The sequence below is a fragment of the Tinamus guttatus genome, unplaced genomic scaffold, assembly GCF_059628265.1.
Source record: "Tinamus guttatus ecotype Peru unplaced genomic scaffold, ASM5962826v1 Tinamus_guttatus_pri_ptg000154l, whole genome shotgun sequence".
NCBI classification, from domain to species: domain Eukaryota; kingdom Metazoa; phylum Chordata; class Aves; order Tinamiformes; family Tinamidae; genus Tinamus; species Tinamus guttatus.
In genome coordinates, this window is record NW_028288688.1 from 663,686 (window position 1) to 681,257 (window position 17,572).

Consider the following 17,572-nt stretch of genomic DNA (forward strand, 5'->3'; position numbering starts at 1 on the left):
GAGCTACAGGTTCTGGAGTAAAAAGATCCATCACCTGTTTTTGTTTCCTTTCATTATCTGCCCAAATCTGTAGAACTGTTTTTTTCTCTCCCTGCGGCTGCTCAGCTATCAAGGTTTCCAGGTTCTGGTACTAGAGCTAACGGTGAGGCAGCTACGCAGAACTGGACAGAGCTCTACGCTAACAGCTACCTGAGGCAGAATTTTAAAGGGTCTCACTAAAGCATGAAAATGTGATTTTTTACTGTTGTATATATGTCAAGATTGAAAATATTTAAAAGTATATTCTTCTCTATGAGAAGGTTTTGTATTAATACAAGGTATATAGAAATGATTGCCAGCCTTCTCTTCCCCCAGTACTGTCTGCTGGGAAGACATTCTTGTTTTAGGTTTGTTGGCTATCCTAGATTCACAAGCTGATGAGTTAGTTCTCTATCTAGGAATAAATAAAAGCTCCGAGTGAAATGGGAACATGTGCTACTACAAGAGAAAAAGAAAACATCCTTTCAGTTTAGAATATTCCTTTTCAGTATATGTACATACTAGAAAGCCAGGTTTTATTTATGTGCTGAGAATGTTTCTATAACACATCAGCTCCTCTTGGAGTACTCCAGCCCACATTCTGCATACACTTAAACACATACTTAACATTGCCCAACTGAGTAGTCCCTCTGCTCCCAGGGAGACTCCTTACATGTAAAGTTAAGGACATATAGAAATGCTTTTAAATATCAGGACCTTAAAACTTTCAATCCCTGGTTAATAGTCTTGCTATTCACTTTAGTTAAAACATCACTGATGCAATAAAGGTATTTTTTCATAGCATTTATCGTTTTACTTTAAATAGTATATAGAATTTTTATCACTGTGTAATCTGATATTCCATCAAATAAACATACAAAACCATGGAAGCAGAATCTTCTTTTAAAAGTACAGTTTATGGAAAACCATATCCTTATCTTGAACCCCTTGAAAATTACTTGTTCCTTGAGTTTTAATGGCAAATTCATCAGACACAAAAAAGCCTGTTAATCAATGACAAAAAGGAATTTTGTGTTTTATTTTGTGTTAGATCTTGTTCCAGAAAAATTGTTTATCAAAATCACTTTCTGTACAGATATCTGGAGGATGTTTTGTCAAATACTAAGCATGCTGCTTAATGAGTTTTCATGTGAAATGCTTTATTGTAATGAAAATCTTGAGTGTTATGTCGATTATATGTTTAAGCAGTCGTATGGACCAAAATCATTTTGGAGATCACAATTAAATGGAAATGTTCTGCTTGATCTCAGAAGTTTATGCAATTCTGCCATTCAGTGCCAACTCCTCACCTTAATAAGCCACCCATTTCGAAACAGTTTGCACTTAGCTACTCTCGAGCAAGTTTCCAAAACACCACAGCACCGTCACCATCAGCAAGAGGAAGCCACCTTCCAAAACTGCCCTGAGGACATTGACACAAAGCCAAGAAAATTCTTCACACAATAAAAGAAAAATGATCAATGTATTTTCCACTAACAGGGGAGCAGCAGTTGAGCTTTACTTGATTGGATGCAAGGGGAAAGTGAATTTAACTCTCTGCACAAATATCTGCTCCAAAAATTACTATTGACTGGGGTAAGGTGGAGAACAGTATTGCCCAACTTTCTACTGCAGCTAAAGAGCTGCCCAAATTCTTTGCAATTAAACCACTCAGCTATGGTCTATTGCTTTACTAGTGACCAACAAATAGAATACACTTGCCCTTTTCCCAAGACAGGGTGTAGCGCTTGACAGAGCAGGCAGGCGGAACCGCTATCTGTAGCTATACAACCTATGCACATTTAAGGCAACACCTTTGGAGGTGAGATGAAACAGCACACCAGTAATATTGGTACTGAATGTAACAACAGAATTAGAGAGCAACAATGCATAATAAAAGTGTACAGTATTTAAATGAACAAAACCTATAGTTTACTGATGAAAAATACACGTGGCCACCTTAAATACTGGACCTTCTAGCAAAACGTGTTTCTTAGCATGTGTATGATGGGCATTTGGTCCTCTTCCTGCCCACAGCATTGCTGGTATGTCAACAGCAGACTGGATTCAGAGCACATAGCAGATGATCAATAATTCCCTCAATACTAAACTCAAGGATTGCCTATCAATTTATATGTTAAAAAGTCTCCTGAGGAACAGAATTATCTACAAGAACTCTCCACATTAGAGCACAAAGACAAAACAGGGAGCACCTAGATACAAACACAGCCAGATGTTCAGAATTAGCCTGGCTAACAGGACTGAGCAGGGTGACACACTGCACACCCTCTCCCCTGCCTGCCAGTCCCAACCGGCTTTGGAGCTCTCCTCCATTCTCATTGCACACAGACCATGAGTAAACTACTGAAATCTGTTCTGAAATCTAAATACCATCAGACCTCATCACTCCTAGTATTAACTTTATCAGATCTGGAAATGAACTACTCTGCAAATACCCTGCTCTCAAACCCAAATTCTGCTACTGAGACTACACCTCTGATCTTTCCTCTTGATCCGTTACTCTCTACAAAACACACAGCTCCAACAGTCACTGCACCTGCAAACCGGCCTTAAAGCTAGGCCAGTACATGTGAGAGCATTCAACAGTCACCTGTTCTCATAAACACCTCTTGCTTTTAAACCTGTCCTCTCTAGACATACCTCAGTCAAAGGACTCCAATCCATTTGAGAACATGATGTTAAATAGCACTGATGTTTACAATAATCACATGCATTATGTGCAATCTGTCAAACTAAGCCTTTAAACTTCTGCTTTCTTCAATCCCACTCCTAACTACTCTTAATTTCATAGACCATAGTTTCATGAGCCAGAACTAAAGTTTCAGAGAGCACTTGACCTGAACACAAGCTTTTACCTCCCAATATTTTATCATATTATGAAATTAGTCACTGTTGTGTTACCTAGATAAACTTTCTTTATCCATACTTTCTTTACCCTCTGTTATCTTCAAAAAGTATGTTTTATATAGATATTTATCTCAATCTAGAAGAGTAGAATTCATCCACCCTGTTTCAGTGCCTAAAGTCATCTGTCAGTCAGTCACCTTAGGCTTCCTTTGCAGTCAATGGGAATAATTAGGCACTTTGGGAGGCTGATTCATCTCATGCTAAGAGAGCCATCTAACATCAGGCATATGAACGGCCCTCTGAGGCTGTACATTTCGTTCTACTGAACATAAATGGAATCAAAGCAGAAAATTCATAATTGAATGTTTAAAGATGTTTAAAGTTAAGCAAAACTAATCCCACCGTAACTAGTGTTGTCACTGAAATCTCCTCTTTTACTGCGTTGCAGCACTTTAAGTGTTCAAGCCAACACTTCCCACAGAAGGGGGATACGCTGCAGCAAATGCAGCCACTGACAGGAACAAACTCCTGCTGGCAAAGTGTGGATGTAATTCAACACACTCTACCTTCTCCATTGAGTCTCTCATTTGAGTACTCTTAAGCTGGTTAAAAGGGCTGAGCAATACTTTTTAAGCATTTTTTTTCCCCGAGATGTGATGTTTACTATACACATTAACATGTTCAGAAACAAACAACTGATTAAATGAATATCATCCTAGAAGTCGATGGTATCTTTGGCATAAACCAAAGAATAAAAAGGCATCGCCAAGCAGCAGAAAGTCCGTATTTTATTCAAACAGTTCAAAAAAAACCCATACATGCAAAACGTGACATGATGTACAAAAAAAATAGATGTCAAACTTCCCATGTTGAGAATAACACACCAGTCACAAGAACTTACCTGCTGCTTGTTACAAGACATTAGCATCATGACAACACCCAGAATTCACAGCCTAATCTAATCAGAACAAAAAACACATTCAGCAGGAATTATGTGAATCACTTCAGTGGGAGCAGATTCAGTAGTAACACAGACCTCTGAAGGGATGGAGGCTAAGTCCTAACTGTACGAGAAAATACTGACACACACAAGCACACAAGGCAAAGAAAAGTGTTAGCTTACAAACCTTGCTGCACCTTGCATGTATCTTCCTCAGTCAGATGATGTCTCTTCTTGCAGGAGATCTGTCCATATCCTTTTTACTAACTCTCCCCATGGCTACTTAGCTTGTCTTATTCAAGTTGTTAGAAAAAAGTAAGATTACAAAATTCTTTAACAGGGACGATTCTAAACCTCCATCAAACAGTATGTTAATCAAATGTCTATTCAATAAGCATTTAAGGATCTGTCCCAGACCTGAATGAACAAATTAAAGTATAACATTCTGTGGTGTTTGCATAAGATTTAATATATTTTAGTCACTATAATTATAATTATTTTGAGTACTCAGACAATAAAAAGTAAAAGGATTTTGTGTGTACACATAACTGCTCACAAATCTAAAAATTACTGTATATACAAAATAAATTCAAGAATAATCTTGCAAAAATTAATGAAAACACAGTAACATAAGTACAACACTGCAATTAAATCTATTTCTGCACAGACTGTAAATGTCCTCTAAAGACTTAACAAGATTCAAATGAAACTATGATCTGAGCTAAACAATTTTTCTAGAATACATTTACTTTTGCAAACAAAAAAACAGTAGGCTTCTCTAGCAAGTCATGTAATTTCCTTTCAAAATGTGTCTTGAAACATTTTCATTTTTGATTTTAAATATTTTAATTTTGAAAAGACAAAAGAAATATTAAAAAGGCAAAGATGACTGATTCCCAAATGTTTCCCTTTGCTACATATCTATCTTTGCCATGCAAACATTTTGATTATTATCGAATTAAAAATATAATAATCCAATTATTCTTGTGTGGAAAATCTCACTGTCAAGAACTGAATGTCCAAAAAGGAGACAGAGGAGTCCTAAAACTTTATTCAAATAAAGGGAGAGTCCACCAGGCATAGCCCTGGGGGGTCTCTCAAATTGCTGGGGGACACAGCCCCCCTTTTATCCTAATTTCCCGACCGAGGGACGCCCTCTCCTTTTCCCCATTGGCCAAGGTACTCAGAAGTTACAGCCTTCCCGGCCCGCCTACACCGAACTCCGGCCTCCCGCCATCTGTTCTCACCTGAGGTCACCAACTCCTTTGTCCCCCTTGCTGAAGAATGTGGGGGAATTGCCCTATTTCCCTCCTTTGTAAAGGCCCCCACCTCTTGGCAGATGCTCTTTTTGTCCCACTCCCTCATGGCTCCACTCAGTCTCCCTTCCCTTTGTCCTGCTCTTCAGCCAAACTGTGGAGAAACCCCCTTATTGATGAATACAGAAACTTGAGCATTCTGCTCATTCTGCAAAAATATATGTTCCCATATATACCCTGAATTCTCTGGGAGTTCCTGAATTGACCATTTTTCCCAAAAGTATCTTTGATTTATAGTCACTGTAACACTTAAAATGCAACTGTATATTATACAGACACTTAAGTAAGCTTAAATGTGCCTGGAAATAAACAATAACTAAAATCTAGTTTTGTACCAGGAGGTAACTTTAGCAAAGTCAATTTGCACAAGGTTGTGCGGAAAATCTCGCTGTCAAGAGCTGAATGTCTAAAAAGGAGACAGAGGAGTCCTAAAACTTTATTCGAATAAAGGGAGAGTCCACCAGGCATAGCCCTGGGGGAGTCTCTCAAATTGCTGGGGGACGCAGCCCCCCTTTTATCCTAATTTCCCGACCGAGGGACGCCCTCTCCTTTTCCCCATTGGCCGAGGTACTCAAAAGTTACAGCCTTCCTGGCCCGCCTACACCGAACTCCGGCCTTCTGCCATCTGTTCTCACCTGAGCTCACCAACTCCTTTGTCCCCCTTGCTGAAGAATGTGGGGGAATTGCCCTATTTCCCTCCTTTGTAAAGGCCCCCACCTCTTGGCAGATGGCTCTTTTTGTCCCACTCACTCATGGCTCCACTCAGTCTCCCCTCCCTTTGTCCTGCTCTTCAGCCAGACTGTGGAGAAATCCCCTTATTGATGAATACATAAACTTGAGCATTCCGCTCAAGGTGGATGTTTCTCAGTGCCTACTTCCACACTTGTCAAAGCAGCAGCCTCCCAAACCTCTCTGCAGGCAGCGAAGCCTGAGCCCGGAGCCAGGGAAGGAAGCAGCGCGACTGCTTCTCTTCACTGCCCTGTGAGGAAGCAACACGAGCTTCCCCGATGCAGAAAGATGGAGGTGGACAAATAACCTTCCTAAATGAAGCATCTGCATTAACACAATGCAAATACCACCCCCCATCCAAACCCACGAAAGATTTAAAAGGGAGACTGAGGCAACGCTGCCCTGAATCACTGGTTTCCCCAAGGAATGGAGAATTATAAGAACTATGAAAAAATATGGATTCCCTTTACAGGATTTTCATCCTTAGTGGGGAGAAAAGGGATAAAAATGATACACTTTAGAGATGTACCTATTTTCAGCTCCTATTTCTTTCCTTTTGGTGGTGTCTGTAGTGCATTTGAAATAAGGACCAGCCAGACTTCTGAGAACAACAGCTCGCACTCAAACTGGCTGATACTCATTAGTGATTAAGGACTGATATATAACATTTACAACAAATTGCCCTTTTGTTTTGTATTTTAAATTACAGCTCACTACTGGGAAAATGTAGACAGTAATTTGTACAATTAAATACAGTTACATGAAAGATGATGTTATAATGTATTTAAGCATTTCGAAGGGATGGGCTCTGGAGCAGATGCTCGTGCCGGAGCTCCTTGTCTAGAGGCGAACAACAGAGCGAGAGGCAGCCCCAGGGCCAACCCCCGTCCGGCAGTGCTGAGCTCCCGGCCAGAGGCGGCTCTGACTCAGCGGGGGCGGAGCCAGCAGGGCAGGCGGGAATTCAAAAGCTGCCCCCAGGGAGAGCGAGTGACCAGAGCGTAGTGAGGCAGTTAGCGCAGGCAGGGGCAGGGAGTCTCCTCCAGGTGTGGAAAAGAATTCTCTCACAGACTCTTCCAGCAGCGGGAGATCAGGTGAAGCCGTGGTCTCCACTTGGCAGAGAGCTTCCACCAGGAAGACTGTGGTGTCACAGTTTTGTATTTGCTTTCTCTTCCTTTGTGATTTTATCACAATTCAATACCCTTAAGTCACATTAATTTTAAAGAGAAAAAAAAAAAGATGCCATCAAAATCATTCTTTTACACGTACATTCAGAAATGTCTGCAAAAAATTAGTAACTAAAATTCAAAAGTGAGCTCCCTGTTTGCTAAATAATAACCAGCTGTTGGAAAATAATGCTTGCCAAAAATATATTAAAGATAAACAGCAAATTAAACAAAAGGAACTATTTAAAACAAATATGCAGCAAAGAACTTCCTCTTCAATGCGGAAGGCCAACCAGATGCACCACCAGAAAGCAAAAACTCTTTCAGTAAGTGAGAGAAACAATAAAGCTAGCAATAAAAGTTATCTTGAAGATAAAGATTGGAGTGTTACTTCAGGTATCAATTTATGGGAGGGTGTTAAACAATATAAAACACTCCACACTTCCTTTTTATTATTATTTCTATAGAAAGGTTATGAGGCTTGCAGAACGAACCACATACTCTTGACTAAGCCCAAAGCAGCAGCAAGCATCATTGCCAAAAACATTGAGACAAGCAAAGCTGCATATGTTCAGAACCTTTTCAGTTTCAGCTCATATGCTTCACGTTCAAGATTTACAGTCCACCTACCCTTTATCTTATTTTAGTGAGCATAATACATGCAGGGCATTCCCAAGGGAGCAAACAGCACAGGAACTGGACACATACAAGACAGTCACGCTAAACACTAAAAAGAATTAGTGTGATCAAGTATTTGGCCAAAAATCATTACAGTGTTATCAAACCTCTGTATGTAATATATAATTTTACTAAAAGTGATAAATCTACCTAATTTATCCATGTTTTGTACAATCATTCTTAGAAAATATCTGATCAAACTAATTAAAGTGAACAATAACTTGGATGAACATTTTGCATTTTATTTGAAGTATTGGTCACTCACTCTGAAAGAGGTAAATGCTACATGGAATAGGTAATACCTAACATGCAAATTACATCAAGAGACTGATACTAAGGAGATATTTTCAACCCACAAGGATTGGTAGGAGTCACATCTATTATATTATTTTTGTTTCACCATAAGTATTTTCTGTCCGTTTCCCCATACGAAATCCAACCACACAGGGATTTCAGATCACTCTTACAGAAAAATTAACACTCCACATTCAACCTAACAGTGGCCTAATAGGATTTTAAATTCTACACTGGGACCCAGGAATAAAAGCTAAACTTGTAGGCTCCCAAATTCCCTATTGTATCAGTTCAACTTTGCTGGGCCATGTGTTTCAGTGCTTGCTCACTCTCGCCATGAAAAAGTCTGTTTAAATGGACTCTCCTGTATTTCATTTTGTGTCCATTACCTCTTATCCTGTTCCTGTGCACCACTGAGAACAGTCTGGCTCTGCCTTCTTCAGTTCCCCAACAGGGATTTATACACAGGAATAAGATCTCCCCTGAGCCTTCGCCTCCCTAAGCTGAACAGCTCCATCTCTCCGAGCTTCTCATGCGAGATGCTTCAGTCCCTTAACCATCTTTGTGGCTCCCTTGCTCCCGCAGGCCCGTGCCTCTCCCATGCCAGGGAGCCGGATGCAGTAGCACAGGTGCCAAGTAGAAGGAAAGGCTCCTCTCTACCAACCTGCTGCAACATGTTTCCTCAGACAACCCAGGATGCTGCTGTCCACCTTTGATATAAGGGCATACTGCTGGCTGATGGTCAATTTGGTGCCCATGAAGACCCCCCCCCCCAGGTCCTTTTCTGCAAATTTACTTTGTAGCCAGTCACCCACGAGCCTGTACTGGTGCATGAAGTTTTATCCCACCTCAAGAGCAAGGTTTCACATCTCCCTTTTAGAACTACATGAGGTTCCTCTCCGCCCATTTTTCTCATCTGTTGAGGATCTTCTAAATGGCAGCATAACTACCTAGAGCCATTCTTCCCAGTTTTGCACTACCTGCAAACTTGCAGAGGGTGCACTGTGCCCCACTGCTCAGGTCAGCAAAGAAGAGGTTAAACGGTACTGGACTCGTACTAACCCCAGGGGTCCATCACTAGCCAGAGGTCTGGCCTTCCGCAAGACTTCATGCTGCTCAACACTACACCTTGGGTGCAGTCGTTCAGCCAGTTTTCAATACAACTCCCCTGTCCACTTATCCAGCCTGTGTTCCATCAGTTTGTCTATGAGGATGTTATGAGAGACAGTATTGAAAGTCTTACTGAAGTCAAATTCAACAACATCCACCACTCACCCACCTGGTCAGTTATCTCATAATAGAAGGCTACCAGGTTGGTCAAGCATGATTTACACTTCACAAATCCATGCTGACAACTCCAAATCACCTTCCTGTCCTTCATACATTTCAAAACAATTTCCAGATTTAATCTCCAGAGACCAATTTGAGGTTGCCTGGCCTATAATTCCCCAAATCTTCTTTCTTGAAGATATGAGTGACCTTAGCTTTTTTTCTCCAGTCCTTAGGAATCTCCTCCTAATCACTATGCTGGTTCAAAGATTGAGTGGCCTCACAACAACACCAGCTGCATCCCATCAGGTCCCATAGATTTATGCCTGTCCAATTAAACACTCCCTATTCTTAGGGGGTTTGGAGTTCTTGAAGGCAAGTCTTAAAAGTAAAGGCCAAAGCAAAGGTGGCACTGAGTTCCTTGGACAGGGGACTTGGTGACAAAAGACATGGGAAAGTCCCATTCAGTACTGGGCCTACATTTTCCCTAGTCTTCCTTTTGCTATTAATGCACTTAGAGCCCTTGTGTTGCCCTTCATATTCTTTCCAAATTTGACTCCAGGTGGGCTTTGTCTTTCCTAATCCCAATCCTGCATACTCCATATTCCTCCTGGATCCCCTGATCCTGCTTCCAGTTCTCTTGTGCTTCCATTTTATATCCTAGCTTTGCCAGGAACAACTTGTTTAATCCATGTACATCTGTTACCACCTTTGCTTGATTTCCTGTTCACTGGAATGGGTCAGTCTTGAGGTTGAGTGGGAGTAATCCTTGGGAACACAAAAACAAACAAACAAACGAGATCAGTTAGCTCTCCTGAACCCCTCTTATCTTAATACAGCCCACTGCTAAAAATATCCCACATACTCCAATGTACCTCACTTCTCCCAGGCTCCAGCAGCGTAACTAAGCTGCTGAAATGTTTCAAGCAAAGACAGCTGGTGGATCTTCTAGAAAACTTTATGAACATTTGCATTGTGTAAATTACATCAATTTTATTAACTGAAGGTTTATGGCAATTTCCACACAGTGGTCTTTGCCCTTTACCATGTTAGTTCTATCTAAATGAATTAACGAAGTAATTTGAAAGGAATTTTATTATTTTAGTACTTCCCTAACTCATTAGTAATCAAGTACTTAACATAACCTAAACCTGAAATACACCGTTAAATTCAGAGTAAATATAACCACTATAAAATCATGACTTTTTTTTTTTTTTTAAATAGATAGTAATCTTTTGCTCAATCTGCTAAACGTTTTTCATGACGGTTAACCCATTGACTAATACATTAAGCACTTATTTTAAAGGACTGTGAATGATAATCTCTTCACTGACATCTGACAGCATCTAGCAAGGAAGGAACTCACTGTGGCATATATTGCCAAGGAATGACAAGCTAGCTATGTTGAAATAGTTCTGGTATATTTGTGCAAAAAAAAAAAAAAAAAAAAAGTAAATCCACATTTTAGCAATTGACATTTCACAAAAGTTGAACTTGTTTTTTAATAATAAAGTAAAAAAGTTGAACAGAACAACTCCTAAAGATTAATTTAGCTGGAAAAGTGTACTATTTCTAAGGATTAACCAATTATCTGATTTGACCATAGCACTTCAGCTTGTCTCTGTTTAATTTGTTACTGCAAAATAGCAAATGGAATAAATTTACCAGACTAATTTATATCAGCAAAGTGACAGTCACCTGTGTTTAAAATAAATAGTTTATCTAGTAGATCAGCCAAAAGACTTTGTTCCAGTTAAAGCTATGATCTTTCCAAACAAGTACCAGCTTTAGAAACAGATTTTTCTGTTTCTAAAATAGTGAAACATAAAATGGAATAAGGAATAAATATAATTAGAAGAGCAGCATTAATATGATTTTTATTTACTACTACCTTTTCAAAATAATTGAAAAATTAAAATACAAGTTGGTAAAAATTGAAATCTAAAAGTGTCTCTTTGTAAAAAAATAAGGTATTTATGCTAGCATTTTTTTAGCTTATCCTCAGGACACCTTGAGAAGAGCTTGAACTACACCTACTGGACAGTTACAAAAACTTTTGTTGTTTAAAGAGTGTGCTTCAGTAAAGCAGAATCATCTACATCAATATGTAATTCAATTGTACTGAACATACTAGGCAGACATACACATTTTCCACTCCTTGATGTTAGTTCTCTACACATCAGTCAGTCTGAGGACACATTATTTAATCTCACCTGCACTCATCCCTAAACCTGGGTCTACATACAAAGGCGACTTACCAATCAAAATAAGCTATAGCCATTTGCCACTGCTTCCAAAGATGCACATTTTTAATCGTTGAAAGCAGTGCTAAATATAAAACTGTTTAGGTCCATCCATGCAAAACACCTAAACTGGACTTCTGAATGGGTTTATTTCACTTAATTCCAGTGTGTGGGGCACATTCATGCGGGTACCTCATTTTGGATAATCTGCCAGCATTATGAGTTCCAGCCAAATATTTTCTCCTCTGAAATATTTTCCATTCCTTCCACCAACTGACTGTACTCTGTTTCACCAAAAAAAAAAAAAAAAAAAAAGTTATTGGGGAGGGAGGTAGGGGAAATTTTTAAATCATTCCTTCCCACATATCAAACAGCAGGCAGATTTCACCTCTTCCACTCATGGGCCTGTTGTTATAACACCGTTACTCACTCACAAGTCATCCCCCTCCTACCTGCCCGTTCAGGAAGCTTCTAGGTCAAAATTTCCTGGGCCGTGACCTCTGGTTACATCTGGGACCTGCCAGGATAACCAGCCTAGTGCATCACCCATGTTCCCGCCTCTCCTTCCACTCTCCTGTCGCTGCCACCCCACCCCACTCCCCACAAAAAAAGATAAATACTAAAATAAATAAAAATAAAATGCAGATCACAAACTGTTTTCTAAGATGAGATTTCTTCCTGCTTCTCCTCAGGAGGAACAGGCCACACACCCAGAGCCCCCAGGCAGCTCCTGTGGAAGCTGAAAACCCAGTTTCAGAGGCAGCAGCCACCACCAGCTCGCGGTGCTGTCCCCGCTTTGCCAGTCAGCAGCTGGCTCTGGCTCTACAGGCTTTTTCCTGACAGCCCCAAGAACAACTGAGGCTTAATCTACAAGCACAAGACAGCCTGAGCTCACTCAAAGGCGCTGCGTGTATGGAGACTAACAGCAGCAGCAGCCAGCGCGGGCAACTGGGAGGGAGGAAGGCAACACCACCCAGCTCGACGTTTCCAGGGAACAGGGTACCAGGCTTAACCGAGCACAAAGGTCACCATCACTGTTCTTAACTGAATAGTTAGACTTGTAAGAAAAGCCATCTTTGATCACTTTAGTTTTGCTATGCATATGTTTGGGGTCCCTCTTCTGTAAGGAATGAAGATGAAGTTATTCCTTTCCATTTTTTCCTTTACTTGGCCTCTAGCTACTTTCTGAGTCTGTTTCTTTCTGGGATCTCCTTCCTCCCTCCATCTTACAAATAAAAGTAAATAAAATATCACCTTTGTTTCTCCAGCGCTCAGTCTCTGTGTTTCCTTCTGGGTTTCTCCAGCAGAGCAAATACTGTCCTTTTCACTGAATGCTGCAATAACCAAACCAAAACCTGTTCCAAAATATTACTGCATATAACAATTTATTTTTTTTAAAAAAAGCATTCAGTTCTTTGCATAAGCCTGCTTGTCTTGCAAAAATGTATACTCAAAAAATAACTGTTTAAGTATAAAACACAATTCCACCACACTTATTCTTTCTATTCTTTGCAGACTGTTTCCTCAAGTTACTCCTAGAGGTATGTGTCAACTATTCCAGTTTATTGCAGCAACTGACTACTCAGGGCAGTTCCCCTGAAAAGTGGAAACTACAACTTTCTTAAGTTTCCTCTCTTGGGCCTCACACCAAGAGGGTTCACACCAAACTAAGAAAGGGAAAAGCATCCCAAAACTTGCATTTTAATTTTTGTGCTTGTTATGAGAGCTACTAAGTAGTTTATAAATACTCTGATGAAGCACACCTCATTAAAAAAACAAAAACTGGCACCTTAGAATAAACCAGTCTGCTTTCCTATCCTAATCCACATATGTAACAGATTATTTGCTGCTGTTTAGAAAGATTTATTGCATTTTATATAATCCGATAAAAAATGCAAAACACCAAGAACCACAAAGAATTGAGAGTTCTTTCTGTTTACAACATATCAGAGAAAAAAAAAGAAGGAGGATTAGGCAAAGCTCATGCCTAATATACAGTAAAAGGAATCAACATTTGTAATTACAAGCTGTAGAACGAAAGAGTTTTTTCCACTTCCTCAAGCTTGCAAGCACAATTTCTATGAATATCTTATATGCACATATGTACAAAGAGTTCTCAAAAAAAATCCAGGTCTAATTTATTTCCCCTGTTAAAGATAAAAGCATTAACAAACTCTTATGTTGTGTCTAAAAAGGATACATGCATTACACATAAGCCATTTATGATGCTACTGCACTGAAGATATTTATTAATAAAAAGGCAGCATGCCTAAATCTGACTTAGCTTGGTTTGTTTTTAACTTACATTTAAGAAGTTTCACAACAGTATTCAGGAATTAAGAGAGTTTGCGAACACCAAAATGGGGTACAGAAGTGAATCACTGCCTGTCCCACCACCACCCCAACAGTGTCACTGTCAAGAGTGAAGAATAAAAAAAGGAAATGATATTTGGATATTTGAATGGCAAGATTTTACTTAAAACTTTATTTAAAAAATAAGATAAAAAATCAGAACAGATGACACTGGCAATAACGCCTACAACTGTAGGTTTTAAATTTCAGAATTGTCCTCTTCTGCCTTACCCAGGGCACCTATTTTTACACTGAAATTTCTTAACAGCAAGAATTTAACAGGAGTGTTCACAGACTTATTATAGAGATATGTATACCAGAAAGCTAAGTGTTATAATATCACATATTTTGGGGGAAATGAATAAAGCAGAGATGCTCATACTACTGAAGCATGCCAAGCAGTAAAAGAGTTGCAGGGCTCTGCTTTTGGAGGGATTCTTTCCCCTCCTCCCTCCCCAAAGAGAATCTAGCCAAATAACTTAGTATGTAACTTGCACTCTCTCCCCTGTGACCCCCTCCTTCTCAAGGTTACTTGCTGTGTGAAGCAGAACAGGATGATGACATTACCCTCCTGAAGCTGTGGAAGCCTCAAGGCTCAGCACTCGCTAACCAGAAGGGATGTTCAGGGTGGTTATCTGAACATCGCTGCCTGCAAGGTAAAAATGGAACCAGTGAATTCACCACGCACAGGTGCCCAGCACAGTTTGCCTGCTCACTTCCTCACCAATCTTTCACTTCCAAAAGAAGCCATTTGGGGCACTAAGGAGAAGGATGAAAGAACAACTACCACCACCACCACCAAAAAAAAAAAAAAAAAAAGTTTTGACAGTTGGGCAGCTCCGCATTTAAGGGTGGAGAGAAGTTTGAGTGCCCCACGTGCAGATACACAACGAGGGCCCCAGGAGCAGCCATAAGTCCCTGTGGGGCTGTTGCGACCAGAATGTGGAGCGAGGCACGGGACATGGCTTTGCCACGTCCCAGTCGTAATGGCCTCCGCAGCCTACCGAGCCCAGGGATCATTACCTGCCCCACACTTCTGTTCCACCAGGAAAGCATGGCCACAGGAAAGGGAGGGCCAGGGCACCCGCCCAGCTTTCCCCATTGCCAGGGAGTTAAATGTTTAAAAATGGCAGCTAAAACAAACTCCAGCAACCCTTGCATATTAATTTGACATAGGCAGACAGCAGAAGAGAGCGTGCACACAGTCCCAAACATCATGGTTAAGTATGTTTACTTTGGCTTTTTAAGTCTTGAAAGTTTAAAGAGTCATACAGTTATAAACAAGCATTTTTGCATTCAGCTTTGTCAAAAAAAACCCACACCCACCCACCCACACAAAAAAACCAAACACATAGGAAGTAGGCACATCATTGTTAGAGAACAGGACTTGATATCTTACAATGGTAATCAACTGGTCAAATAAAATTTCCAAGTCTGTATTAAACACTCATGTCAAGACATACATGAAAGTTAAACTATTGCACCACCAAGATGAATATATATTCTTTACCTAGTGAGTTATATTGCATACGGACAAACAGATGTATCCATGTTTTTCAAGTCACACTACAAAGGCAAGGTAATTCTAAGTACTCCGACTGGAGTAAGGTTGGGAATATGGAGTAATGAACTTGACCACTTTGCATAATTTGTCCCCTTACAGCCCTGCCAGATTTCTCAGTGAAAGTTTGTTTCACTGAGCGTCTGTTGGCAGATACTAACACACCTTAAAAAAAGTTGTCTGCAAGATCAGTAGGAAATCCAGAAAAAGCAGTTCAACACCAAGACCTTTAAAAGGCATAAGAAAGTTGTGCAACAAATAACTGTGCCAGATTCAAATAGGTTGTCAGTCCCCCTTCTTCCCTCCCCCCACCCAGTATAAAAACTTGAGCTCAATCAGAAAACTTTTGGCCATCAAAACTGATTTAGCATACCCATAAAATTTACTTTATTTGAAACTATGCATACAGTACATGTCTGCCAGAAACTTGTTTCAACCTCCAGCTACCAAAACAAATAAAAACATGGTTGCCTTAAAGCACAAGAGGGCCAAAAAAGTATATAAAAAATAAAAATTATTTGCACCTTGACACCTTGCATTTGTGGTCAGCATGACAAATTTGCAAACCAGGAGCAGATATCTTTTAAGCATTTAATCTAACATATGCAAGAGACAGCTTTAGTGATCCTGTACCAATTCCAAATGAGGAATTACTGCAATAAAAAAATCTGTGCATGTTATGTTTGTACAAATGCAATATTTAACAACTTCAAAATAAAGGGAAACCAAAGAATAATCACAATGATTTATTCAGTACATCAGAGGCAATTCTTAGAAGACTAAAAAAAGGACTTAAGTAGAATTTGCAGTTGGTCCCTCATGTTAACATCTTTATATCAGCAGTATAAATCCCAAGCTCTATTTAAAGGACAGTCTTCCACCTCGAGAAACAGTAATATAACCTTGCATTACAGGTACCATATGCAACACTACTTGAGCACAGGGGCCTGAAGTCTTAACTTGTACCTAGGTGCTAGACAGACCACTCAATCGCCCAGTTCAGAATACAGTTATAGCATTCCCTGAGGCTTAAACACTTTCTTCAGATTCTTTAAGTGTTCTTAACAGATGAACTTCTGGACTGAAACCAGCTGCCCTGGGTTAAACTGTTCTTACAGTCTGTAGTCATGGATGGAGTCTCCAGCTCACTGAAGTCATTGGCAAAAAATCCCCACCCATTTTAAGAGCCCAAGTTTCACTCCATGTTAATGCCTTCAATTCCAGTCTGTAAATGTGAGAACAGTCTCTGAGCAGGTTCATTTTGAAAAGAATACTTGTTCTTAAAAGTAAGACTAAGCATGTTTTCTTGCATACACTTTACTGTTTAACGTTTACATCCATTATTGCTAGATGACAAAAGTAACTGCAGATAATACATTCAATTTTAGGAAATGTTTTGGTGCAAGTACTAGCTACGATTTTAACATCTGAGGATCATTTTTTCTGAAGCACCGCAGACAGATTTGTCATCAGCAATTGCAGCCCATTCCTGAAAACATTCTGAATATTAGCACTCAATTATTTGTCATGATCAATTTTAAGCAATCACCTGACCAGCTGTACTATTATGTTTTTATTTAAATGACAAAACTTGCTATAAAGGTGGCTTGAGAAAACCTGACCTATATGTGTGTAGTTTCAACCACAAAGTGAATTCTATACAGTATATGCTGTGTCAACTTGTGATATAAACAGCTGTATCAGGAGAGTATTAACATTTATTTAAGAATCTGTCAATTTTAGATTCTGGAATAGCACAGAGGTTCCTAGGCTGTGCTATTCGCTACATGTGCACAGTTCTGAAGAACGAGATCCTCAGCTTGCAGTAGCAGTGGGGAGCTGGTTGGCTAATATCACACAAAGATGAGAGGTGGGTTCAGTCCACACTGATCAGAAGTTGTGGACAGATCTTCACAGAGCAACATTTTGTTTCACCCCTGGGGCACCAAGTCATCCTTGTATGAGCTCCTTGTCACCACTGCAGCCTCAACTGTTCTGCTTACAGCCCACAAAATTTCACCCTTAAGTGCTTCCTGAACATGTACACGCATTAAGACATTTCAACTAGTTGGATTTGCCAGCATATACATTTGATCAAACCTATCAGTTATTAAAATAGTAAGTTATAAACACACTAATCT